Source organism: Vombatus ursinus, unplaced genomic scaffold, assembly GCF_900497805.2.
Source record: "Vombatus ursinus unplaced genomic scaffold, bare-nosed wombat genome assembly UNPS02012383.1, whole genome shotgun sequence".
Lineage (NCBI taxonomy): Eukaryota > Metazoa > Chordata > Mammalia > Diprotodontia > Vombatidae > Vombatus > Vombatus ursinus.
The window spans coordinates 18,532-30,764 of NW_020952161.1; positions in this window are offsets into that span (position 1 = coordinate 18,532).

Consider the following 12,233-nt stretch of genomic DNA (forward strand, 5'->3'; position numbering starts at 1 on the left):
GGATTGGGGGTGGGGAGAGGAAGTACTTAGTGGAGTTCTGGGGTCAGGCTGGTTATAGAGGAATGTTTGAGATACCCCACTTAGGTCAGCTGATTATCTCTCCAGGGTGGGGGGGTCATGGAAGGATCATAGTTCCCGGACCCTGTACATGTTCCAATTGGTGAATGTATTCATTTGAATGTGGTGTCCAGAAGGAGGTTTGTGCTGAAAGGACCCCAGGAAGAACCTGGGAGTGTGGAAGGTGGTGGCCATGAGTAGGGACTAGGTCATCTGGGATGTGGGGAATCTGCTGGGCAGGGGAAGGTAGAAATATGGCCCTGATTTCTCAACTTTCCTTTTTTAATTTTTTTTAATTTTAGACGTAAATACTAAAATTTAAATACACAATAAGAAAAGGAAAAAAATACACAAAAGAAAATAAAATACTATATTCATATATGCATATGAATATAATGGAATATTATTGTGCTCTAAGAAATGATGTGCAGGTGGGTTTCAGAAAGACTTGGAAAAACTTACATGAACTGACATTGAGTGAAGTGAGCAGAACCAGGAGAATATTGTACACAGTAACAGCAACATTGTATGGTGATCAATTATGATGGACATAGCTCTTCTCAGTAATACAATGCTCTAAGATAATTCCAAGACTTGTGATGGAAATAGCTATCCACATCCGGGGAAGAACTGCTTTTTCTTTTTTTCTTTCTCATAATTTTCACTTTTGTTCTGATTCTTCTTTCACAACACGACCAATGTGGAAATATTTTAACACGATTGTACATGTATAACCTAAATCAGATTGCTTGCTGTCTTGGGGAAGGGTGAGGACAAGGAGGGAGGGAGAAAAATTTGGAACTCAAAATCTTACAACAATGAATGCTGAAAACTATCTTTACATATAACTGAAAAAAACAAAATGCTATTAAGTGAAAAAAATTACCATAAAATATTTAATTTTAATTTATGGAATAAGCCAAGAATTTCCATAACATAATATAATAATAAAAGATGATTCCACATGAAACTGTAAGTCTATTATGTACAACTTGCTATTCCTTTTAAATATATAATAGTTGTGTAAATTTATTTTTTCTTTTTTTCCTTCCCTGTTCCTCACCTTAGAGATGGCTATCATTAGATGCAGATATGTATATGTATGTAAATATACATAAAATTATCCTACACATACTACTCTTTATCAGTTCTTTCTCTGGGTGTAAAGAGTGTCTTCCTTCATAGGCCCTTAGTAGTTAATTTGAGTATTTATAATAGCAAAATGACTTATTCACTCAAAGTTGTTCTTAAAACAATCTTGCTGTTACTGTATACAATGTTCTCTTGGTTCTGCTCTTTTGCTCTTCATTATTTTGCATAAGTTTATCCATGTTTTCTAAGGTAATCGAGCTCATCATTTCTTACAGCACGGTAGTATTCGATCGCAATCATATGCCACAACTTGTTCAGTCATTTCCGCAGTGATGGGCATCCCACGCATTTTCAGTTCTTTACCACCATGAAAAGAGCTGCTATAAATATTTTAGAATGTATAGGTTCTTTTCCTTTCCCCCTAATCATCTTGGGGAAACAGACCTAGTAGTGGTATTTCTGGGTCAAATGGGTATAGGCAGTTTAATAACTTTGGGCATAATTCCAGATTGCTCTCCAAAATTGTTGGATCAGTTCACTAGACCAATAATGAGTTAGTGTCCTGATTTTTCCACATTCTCTCCAAAATTTGTCACTTTCTGTCTCTTCTTGCTTGAACTTTATAGTTTTCCTTTCATTCACTTGATTTTTTTTTTTGCATGGGGAAAATTCCATTGACATCATTGTAATTACTGCTTATACCATTTTCTTGGCTGTGCTGGTTTCACTCTGCGTTACACAAATCTTTCTAGGCTTCTCTGTTTTCATGACATACATCATTTCTTACAACATAGTACAGGTACACATACACATATTTATATTGTTTTTACATTTTAAGTCCAATCCCTGATCAGAAAAATTTGACCCAAAGATTTTTTTCTTATTTAACGGCTTCCTTTCTTACCCTAGGTTGATTAGTTTTGTCTTTACTGAAGCCTTTGAGTGTCTTATAATAAAAGTCGTCTATTTTATCTCTTGCAATTGCTTTTATCCCTTGTTCGGTTAAGAATACATTTTTTTTTTTGGTGAGGCAATTGGGGTTAAGTGACTTGCCCAGGGTCACACAGCTAGTAAGTGTCAAGTGTTTGGTCTGAGGCTGGATTTGAACTCAGGTCCTCCTGACTTCAGGGCCGGTGCTCTATCCACTGCGCCACCTAGCTGCCCCAAGAAGACATTTCCAACCCATAGCTTTGAGGCATATATGATTTATTTCTCTTCACTTATTTTATGATATGATTTAATATTAAAGCCAAGTATTAATTTAGAATGTATTGTGGAATATGCTGTAAGCTGCTTGTCTAACTGCATTTTCTACCAAACTTTTCCAATTTTTCCAGCAGTTTTTAATCAAATAAAATTTTTTCCCCTAGGTGTTTATTGTATCCACTTTATTAAACACTGACAACTCATTAATTTTCTTCCAAAGCCACAGTCCCATCCTCTCTTACAGAGTTACAAAGGGCTCAGAGAGCTCTAGGAAATCAATAATCTTTCTTTGCTAGAGCTCACTTATGAGGAGTTTCCAGCTCCAGAAAACATACAACCTCAGAAATCAGATGAAATGATCTGGATCAGAAGCTACTTCTCCCTCAAGAGTGTACCTAGTGATGATACAGGGAGACATGACTAATATCTTTGGCCTTCTTTCCTTGTTTTTCTGAATTCTTACTCAGTGAACTCATCAGCTCCCATGGGTTCAAAGATTATTTCTATGGATATGGTTACCAAATCTATACATAAAGCTCAAGTCTCTCTACTGATTTCAGTCCTACATCACCAAACTCCTACAAGTAATTTCTCTATGGATGCCATGTTTACTCATGGAACAGTATATACATTTTTAAAAAATTTATTTTATTTTTAATTTATAGGACAAACCAAGAATTTCCATAACATAGTATAATTTTAAAAAAAGATTGCACATGAAACTGAAAATAATTTTGTACAATTGCTATTATGTATATATGTGTGTGTTATATATATTATATATAATATATATATCAATTTTTATAATAATTTTTCTCCCTTTACCATAGAGATGGCTACAATTAAAGACAAATAGGTATGTATATTTGTACACACACACACACACACACACATATGTAAAATTACTCTATACATACATCTGATCAGAGTATTTTCTCTGGATGCAGAATGCTTCTTTTTTTCATATATCCATCATAATTAATTTGGGTGTTTATAATAGTCAAAATGAGTTATTCTTAAAACAATATTGTTGTCATAATATACAATGTTCTCTTTGTTCTGCTCATTTTGCTCTTCATGATCTCATGAAAGTCTTTCCGTGCCTTTCTAAGATTGTTGAGCTCATCATTTCTTATAGCACAGCAGTATTCCATCACAGCCACATACCACAGTTTGTTCAGCCATCCCCTCATTGATGGGGATCCCTGTAACTTCCAGTTCTTTGCCATCATAAAGAGCTGTTATAAACATCCCATTCACATTCAAAGTAATAATTACTATTTGTGAATTTCCTTCCATTTTATTTTTACTCACTGTTTTCTTTCTCAGCCTCTCTTTTTACCCTATCCCTGTTACTTTATATTTTCCCTCCACAATCTCATTTCCCATCCCTCCACTCCTTCAAGAATCCCCATCACTTTCTTCATCCCAATCCACACACCTCTCCAAAAGTCTCTCCCCCACCCTGTTCCCTAGCTTTCTCAATTCTCTACATGTTCATAGGACTTCTACACGCTTCCAGATGTACATGTTGTTTCCTCTTCAACTCAGATAAGAGTAAGGTCCCAACATTATCATCCTTCCACCCTCACCTGCTTTCTTTGGATTAGTTCTTCCTTTCATGACCCATTTTTATAATATAATTCTTATATTGTCTTTCCTTGAGCTGTTCTCCAGATTGTTTTTCTAATGAGATGTTTCTGATTTTCTCCTTTTTTTTTCTAATTTTATTATTTCTTAGCATCTTATAATGTCATTCATTTCCTCTTTCCCAATTTTAGTTTTCAAGGAGTTGTTTTCTTCCTTAAGATTTTGTATCTATTTTTCCAATTGGTTAATTTTCTTTCCATAATTTTCTAGGGTTGCTTTTATTTTTTTTTCTGATTTTTCCTCAATCTCTCTTATTTGATTTTTTCATTGCTTTTTAAGTTCTTCCAAGAACTCTTTTTGGGCTTGTGACCATTTAATATTACCTTTTTTTTTTTGGGTAGGAAAGGCTTGTTTTTACTTCACTATCTTCTGAATAAGAACCCACATCTTCTTTTACACCAAAGTAACTCTCTATGTTTGGGTTCTTTTTCCTTTCCTTACTCATTTTAATTTTAATTTTAATTTAATTTAATTTAATTTTTAGCAGTTTATTATTATAATCAGGTTTTAATCCCAAGTCATGGGTAATGTTGCCCTAGGCCTCAGGTCCTCCTTGCTGTTATTTTCTCAATTCTGTCCAGGATCAACTTCAGAGACTCCTCTTTTTCCCTAAGCCACAGTTGAGACCCCCAGCCATACTGTCCTGGAAGTGTTCTTACTCCTTGTGGTACCACACTCCCTGGATATGTGCTCAACTCCTCCCTTTCCACAGCCACCTCCTGGGATCACTTCTGGTCAGCACTACTAGGCCTGGCTTCTGGAAACAATGGAGGGGTGGGGCTCTTCAATCTTCCTCCACTCAGCCATCTGCTGTTCATTAGATGAAAGTTTGAGAGGTAAAATTTTGTGAGGTTAAAGCTCTTGAGCCTATGAGGTGAAATAGCTTGAGGCTGTGAGGCAGATGACAGGTGAGGTAAAATTTCTTGAAGTCTCGTCTGCTTCCTGATAGAGATGCTCCAGGGCCTGCTGTGTGTTGATTCAATGGAGTCAGCCTGGAGGTGACTACACTTCACTCAGAGCAAAAGTCAGCCCCCAGAGGTGCTGTCTTTTCTGAGATCCTCTCAAGCTATGTTAGGAGGACAACTGCTTTACCCCTTTATTTTTGCTGTTCTACATTCGTTTTGCGGTGATTTTCTGTCTGTTTTTGGAGGAAATCTGGAGAACCTGGAAATCTCTGACCTACTCTGTCATCTTCCCAGAATGCCACTCTACATGTACTCATGGAAGAGTAAATGGCATTTAATTTTTTTTGAGAAGGGGTTGTGGTAGAGAAAGGATACTAACTGTTCTACCTACACAATTGTGGTAAAATACTCTCTTCCTATAAAACTATCTATCTAACTATATATAACTACATGTATATATACATATATATGGGCATCTTTATAATACATGTGTATATATATGCATGTGTATGTGTGTATACCTATATATGTATACATACATACATAAATCATAAAGATATATACATATATACATACTATATTTATGTCTGGCTGACCAAATGATACCAACCCAAAATCATAAAGGGAACAGACCCATAGAAGCTTGACAGTAATAGCATTAGAGAAAATACCATAACCTCAGAGGGTTGCCTTTGGAATACAGAGAGGAAATAATGACCGAGCTCAAGGGAGGTAGACTGCCAAAGTGAGTGAGGGTTAGAAAAGTAACTTCAGGAACTATGCTACATGTTGTGGATAATCTGCAATAGACATTGGACCCTGCGTATTTGCAGGGACCCACTGGAGAAATTCTTAACCCTGGCCTTTGGGGAGAATTTGCACCCAAAGTCACAGTTCCAGAAATGAGAGGGGCAAAGGGATGGGCCATTAGCTGCTTGTCTCCTTTATAGACCAACCTCCTGGTAATGGATGAGAGGAATGTGGAGTGCATTTCCATAAACTTTCCCTCCAGGCTTACTTCAGCTACATACCGGCAAAAAGAGTACATTTTCTTGATGTGGTAGGCACTAATCTAGACATGACATTCTTGTTGTTGAAGGCAGAGTACAGTGGAAATATCACCTTCAAATTTTCATCTGAACATCTGGTGGTTTCAGCAAATGGAAAGCTTGAGAAGCCAACATTGTTGTGAGATGGTAGCCCCAAACATTACTAAGATTTTCACATGCATTTAGAGATGTTGCATCATGAACACTGACAGTGATAGTGCCACTCTACCGTGCCCCACTTAGACCACATCCAGAGTACTATGTTCAATGGTGAGTATAACACTGTAGGAAGAATGTGGATTAACTTGGGAAAATCCAGTGCAAGGTGATCTATTTTTTCCACTTATTTTCTCTTATTTTTCATTGTCTGACTCCTTCTCCTCTGGTGGTGGTTTTCTTGAAGACTGGATCTCCAAGCATTTCAGCCTCCTCCAGTACTGAGTAATTTATGGTTCACCAATCTGGGTTCTGCCTTAGTGATTTTTGGGTGGACAAAACTGATCTCAGCTGAATACTAAATTCTTTGCCTCAGCTTTAGTGGAATGTTACTTAACCTCACCACTCCACTCCATGCATACTGACTGGCTATAGTCCCTTGTGCCACTCCCCTTGTTCCACATTCTCTGACCCAGCACCAACAGTCAGAGAGCTGCAGCACTGGTGTTGATTTGTGAAATTTGGCTCTCCAGGATCTGGGGGGTGATGGGGAATGGAATGTGTTACTGAGCTCTATTTTAAGCCCAGATAAGTACTTCCCCTTTCATTCTGGCTCTCTTGCACAGATCTTTTGCAAAACAAAATACCACACTCCTAGAAAGCTTTTTTCTCACTGGCATGCAAATGCAGCACTAACTTTATAACCCCAACAAGCCTCTGCATCCGGAACACAGGCTGTAGTGGCCTGAGCAAACTTCCATATAGCTTGCAGTTGGGATCTCTACTACACTGAGGAGAGGGATAGGGCACGGGAGTATGGAGTGTTTTTTTTTTAATTTATCTTTCTTTTTAGCTTTTATTTAGTATTTTTACCCAGTTATATGTAAAAATGATTTTTAACATTCATTTTTAAAACTTTGAGTTCCAAATTCTCTCCCTTCCTCCCTCACTCTCCCCATTGAGAAGGTAAGCAATTCCATACAGGTTATACATATGTAGTAATGCAAAGTATATTCATAATAGTCGTGTTGTGAAAGAAAATACAAACAAGAAAAAAACCTCAAGAAAAATAAAGTAAAAAAAGTATGCTTCAATATGTATTCAGACACCATCAGTTCTCTCTCAGGAGATGGATAGCATTTTTCATCATCAGTCCTTCAGAATTGTCTTGGATCATTGTATTGCTGAGAATAGCTATGTCATTCATAACTGATCATCTTATAATATTGCTGTTACTTTGCAGACAGTACATTTCACTTTGCATCAGACCATACAAGTCTTTCTAGGTTTTTCTGAGAGCATCCTGCTCAGCATTTCTTACAGCGCAATAGCATTCCATCATAATCACATACCACAACTTGTTTAGCCATTCCCCAATTGAACATTCCCTCAACTTCTAATTCTTTACTCCCCAGAAAAGAGCTGTTATAAATATTTTATACATATAGGCCCTTTACCTTTATCTCTTTTGGATACAAACCTATTAGTGGTATTGCTAAGTCAAAGGGTATGCATGGTTTTATAGTCCTTTGGGCAAAGTTCCAAACTGCTCTATAGAATGGTTGAATCAATTCACAACTTGTGGGGAGGGTTTTGTTGTGAATCTCTGTCTCAGGGCCATGGGTCAGATCCTTGGGGTGTTTACACTGTCTGTAGCATGGGAAATGGAAGAGAGATGCGGCATGAGCTCAGGGTAGAAGTCAGTTCATAGTTTGTTTGACTTTTTTAACCTTTTGGATTCCAGGTGAGACAGCTGACACTGCTTTATCTTTGGCTATTAAATTATGTTTTGAAGACACTGGGGGCGGGGAGAGCAAGAGAAAATACCTAGTCCTCCATCTTGTGGATCATGTGATCCACAATATCATATCTTTATTAGTTCTGCTCTTTTCTTCTAGTGACTTAAGGCTGTGGTTATTACTGCTTTTGCTTAGGTCATTTAGGAAATGTTTTACGTTTAAGGGTCCATGGTGTCAATAGGACTTTTTATGTTAGCAAAGAATTGAAAACAAAGTGAGTGCCTATCATTTAGGGCGTGGCTAAACAAATCATTGTACATAAAAGTAATGGGATTTTACTGTGCTGTAAGAAAAGACACATATGATGAACACAGAGAACCATGGTGAAATTTACATAGTTTAATACAGAGTAAAATAATGAAAGCAAAGAGAACAATATATAGACTGAATTAAATAATTCTAGTGGAAAGAACACCCACAACACTTTTAAAAGTGAATGATAAAACATTATAAAGACAAAGTGAGGCTCCAAAGAAGAGAGATGATGAGACACCCCAACCCCCATTTCTTTGCAGAGGGCTCTTGGGGCTGTGGTCCATTGCACATATTTTCAGACATTCTAATGCAGTTGATTAAATTTGCTGGTTTGTTTTGCTTTTTGCTCTTTTTTAAAAAAATTGTTACATAACGTGTCTCTAGAAGGGCAAACAGGAGGGAATTCTAGGAGGAACTTTGGTGATGTAAAAAAATGAAACATTTCCATAAAATTTATATTTTTAAGAATTAATCAATGATGTCACTGTGATTGATTTTTTTTTTTGTAAATGGGAAGTATATCAGTGTGAACTTAAACGCTGCAGTGGCAAGTAGTAGCAGTATATCTCTGCCAACACACACACACACACACACACACACACACACACACACACACCATAGGACCCCAAGAATTTGAATCAAAGAATGATGGAAAGGCTTGCATAGCTCAATGAAATTTTTAATTGTGCTATGCAGGATTACTCAAGATGGCCATCATAATGGGGAATTCTGACAAAAGGTGATCTACTAAAGAAAGAAATGGCAAAGCACTCTAGTATCTTTGCCAAGAAAATCACATGGATAGTAGTAAAATAATAAAAGAAATGACATTGGGAGAGGAGCCCCTCAGGTCAGAAAGTATCCAATATGCTCCTGGGAAAGAGAGGATGACAATCACAAGTACCTCCATTACTAATGAAGTAGCTGGGCCAAAGCTAAAAGAAAGCTTAGCTGTGGATACATCTGGTGACAAAAGGAAAGTCCAATGCTGTAAAGAACAATTTTTCATAGGAACCTGGAATGTAAGCTATATGAACCAAGGATGTGCTCTGACAGAAGACGGAAAGGTTAAACGTCAACATCTTGGGTGTCGATGAATTTAAATGGGTGAGAATGGGTGAATTTAATTCAGGTGATCATTACATCTACTACTGTGTGCAAGAATCTCTTAGAAGAAATGGACTAGTCCTCATCATCAATAAAAGGGTGAGAAAGTCTGTAGTGGGGCATGATCTCAAAAATGACCACATGATATCCGTTGAAATCCAAGACAAACCATTCAACATCACAGTCATACAAATTTATACTCCCACTACTGATGCCAAAGAAGCCAAAGTTGATCAATACTACAACATCTTCTAGAAATAACAACCTAAAAAGATTCACATTCATCATAGGGAATTGAAATGCTAAAGTAGGAAATCAAAAGATAATTGAAAAAACAGGCAAGTTTGGTCTTGGAGTGCAATATAAAGCAGGGAAGAGACTAACAGAGATTTTTCAAGATAGCTCTCTGGTCATAACAAACACTATTTTTCAACAACCCAAAAGATGACTCTACATATGGATATCACCAGATGGTCAACATAGAAATCACAATACAGAAGCTCTATACAGTCAGGTAAAACAAGATCTAGAGATGAATGTGTATCATATCATGAACTTCTATGGCAAAATTCAGATTTAAACTGAAGAAAGTAGGGAAATCATCAGACCACATAAGTATCACCTAAATAACATCCCTTACAAATATGAAGTAAAAGTGAGGAATAGATTTAAGAAATTCCATCTGGTAGCTAAAGGATCTGAAGAACGATGGACAGAGATTCACAAATTTGAACAGGAAGCAGCAACAAAAACATTACAAAGAAAAATAAGATCAAGAAATCAAGATGGCTGTCTAATGAGGCTTTATAAATAGCTGAGAAAAGAAGGAAAGGGAAAGGGAAAGTAGAAAGAGAAAGATATCCACAACTGAATGTAGAATTCCAGAGAATAGCAAGGACAAATAAGAAGGTTTTTTAAAATGAGCAATACAAAGAAATAGAAGAAAACAATAGAATGGAAGAGACAGATTTCTTCAAGAAAATGAGAGATATCAAAGGAAAGTTTCATGAAAAAATGGGTATGATAAAATATAAAAATGGTAGGGATTCAACAGAAGCAGCAGAGACTAAGACCAGGTGGCAATAATATACAAAAGAACTATACAAGAAAGATCTTAACATCACTGATAACCATGATGGTATGGAAAATAAAGTCAAGTGGAACTTAGGAAGCATCTTATCAATAAGGCCAATGGCACCGACAACATTTCAGCAAAGCTATTTTAAAACCCTAAAAAATGATGCTGTCAAAGTGATGCTGTCAATATGCTAGCATATTGAAAACATAACAATGCTCACTGTATTGGAAAAGATCAGTTCATGTCCCAATCCTAAAAAAGGAGAATGCCAAGGAATATTCAAGTAACCAAGCCATTGCATTAATTTTACACGCTAACAAGATTATACTTAAGATTCTGCAAGCTCGGCTTCAACAACTGAAAATTACTGAAAGAGTGGGCTGCTTTTTGAAGAGGCAGAGGATCTGGAGATCAAATTGCCAACATTGGCTGGATTATGGAAAAAGAAAGGGAGTTCCAGAAAATTATCTGCTTCTGTTTCATTGACTATACTAAAGCCTTTGACTGTGTGGATCACAACAAAATGTTGCAAATTTTCAACGTGATGGAAATACAAGATCATCTTACTTGTCTTCTGAGGAATCTGTATGGAGACCAAGAAATAAGTTAGAACCAAACCTGGAACAACTGATTGGTTTAAGATCAGAAAAGCAATACAACAAAGCTTTATATTGTCACCTTATTTGTTTAACATATGCGGAGTACAACATGTGAAATGCCAGGCAGGATGGATCAAAAGCTGGAATTGTGGTTGCTGGGGAAAATAACAACAATCTGAAATCTGCAGATGATACTACTATGCCAGCAGAAAGTGAAGAGGAATTAAGAAGCCCTTTGAAGGGGTGACAAAGCTGGCTTGAAATTTAACGTAAAAAAAACCAAACCAAGATCTTGGCAACTGGTCCCACCACTTCCTGAGAAACAAAGGGAGAAGAAATGGAAGCAATGACAGATTTTATATTCTTGATCTCAAAGGTGACTGCAAATGGCAGCTGCAGATATGAAATTAAAAGAGGCTTGCTCCTTGGAAGGAAAGCTGTGGCAAATCTGGACAGCATATTAAAAAACAGAGACATCACCTTGCCAGCAAAGGTCTGTCAAGTGAAAGCTATGGTTTTCCCAGCAGCAATGTATAACTGTGAGAGTTGTACTCTAAGGAAAGCTGAGCACCGCAGAATTGATACTTTAGAATTGTGGTACAAGAGAAGGCTTTTGAGAGTCCCTTGGACAGCAAGGAGATCAAATCAGTCAATCTTTAAATAAATTACTTCAGGCTTACTTACTTACAGATAATTTTTGATCCAGTGACACTAGCCTCCTGGCTACTCCACAAACAACCCCATCTCTTGGCTCTGGGCATTTTCTCTAACCTTACCTCATGTAAGGAATGATCTCTTTTCTCCACTCTGACCACTGACCTCTCATCTACTCAACATTCTTTCCTTCAAACAGGGTAACAGCTAATTACATTGACATCTTTGACTAACTGATGCTCATGAATGAATTTGTCAAACTATTACTAACAGAACAAACTGAAGTTAGGCAATTAAAGTCACAGAACCACACGACCTTTGATTTTCTGCTAGCCAGTCAGTGAAGTGTCTGTACCTTAGTAAAGGCTAAATGCTTCATCTTTGTATCTGATCAAATCCAATGTATTACTTATCATCTGAACCAAATTGGAGAGTCAGAATCAGAATTAGAATATGAGACTTTTGGGGTTGAATGCCAGGGTTAGGTTGAATTATCATCTTTGTGCAGGTGACTCCCAGATCTCTATCTCCAATTATAGTAATTCTCCTGAAACATGAGAGACACTGGCATAGGACCATTGAGCATGGCGTGTCACATTAAAGGAGGTGCTGTGCTCTATGAGCAC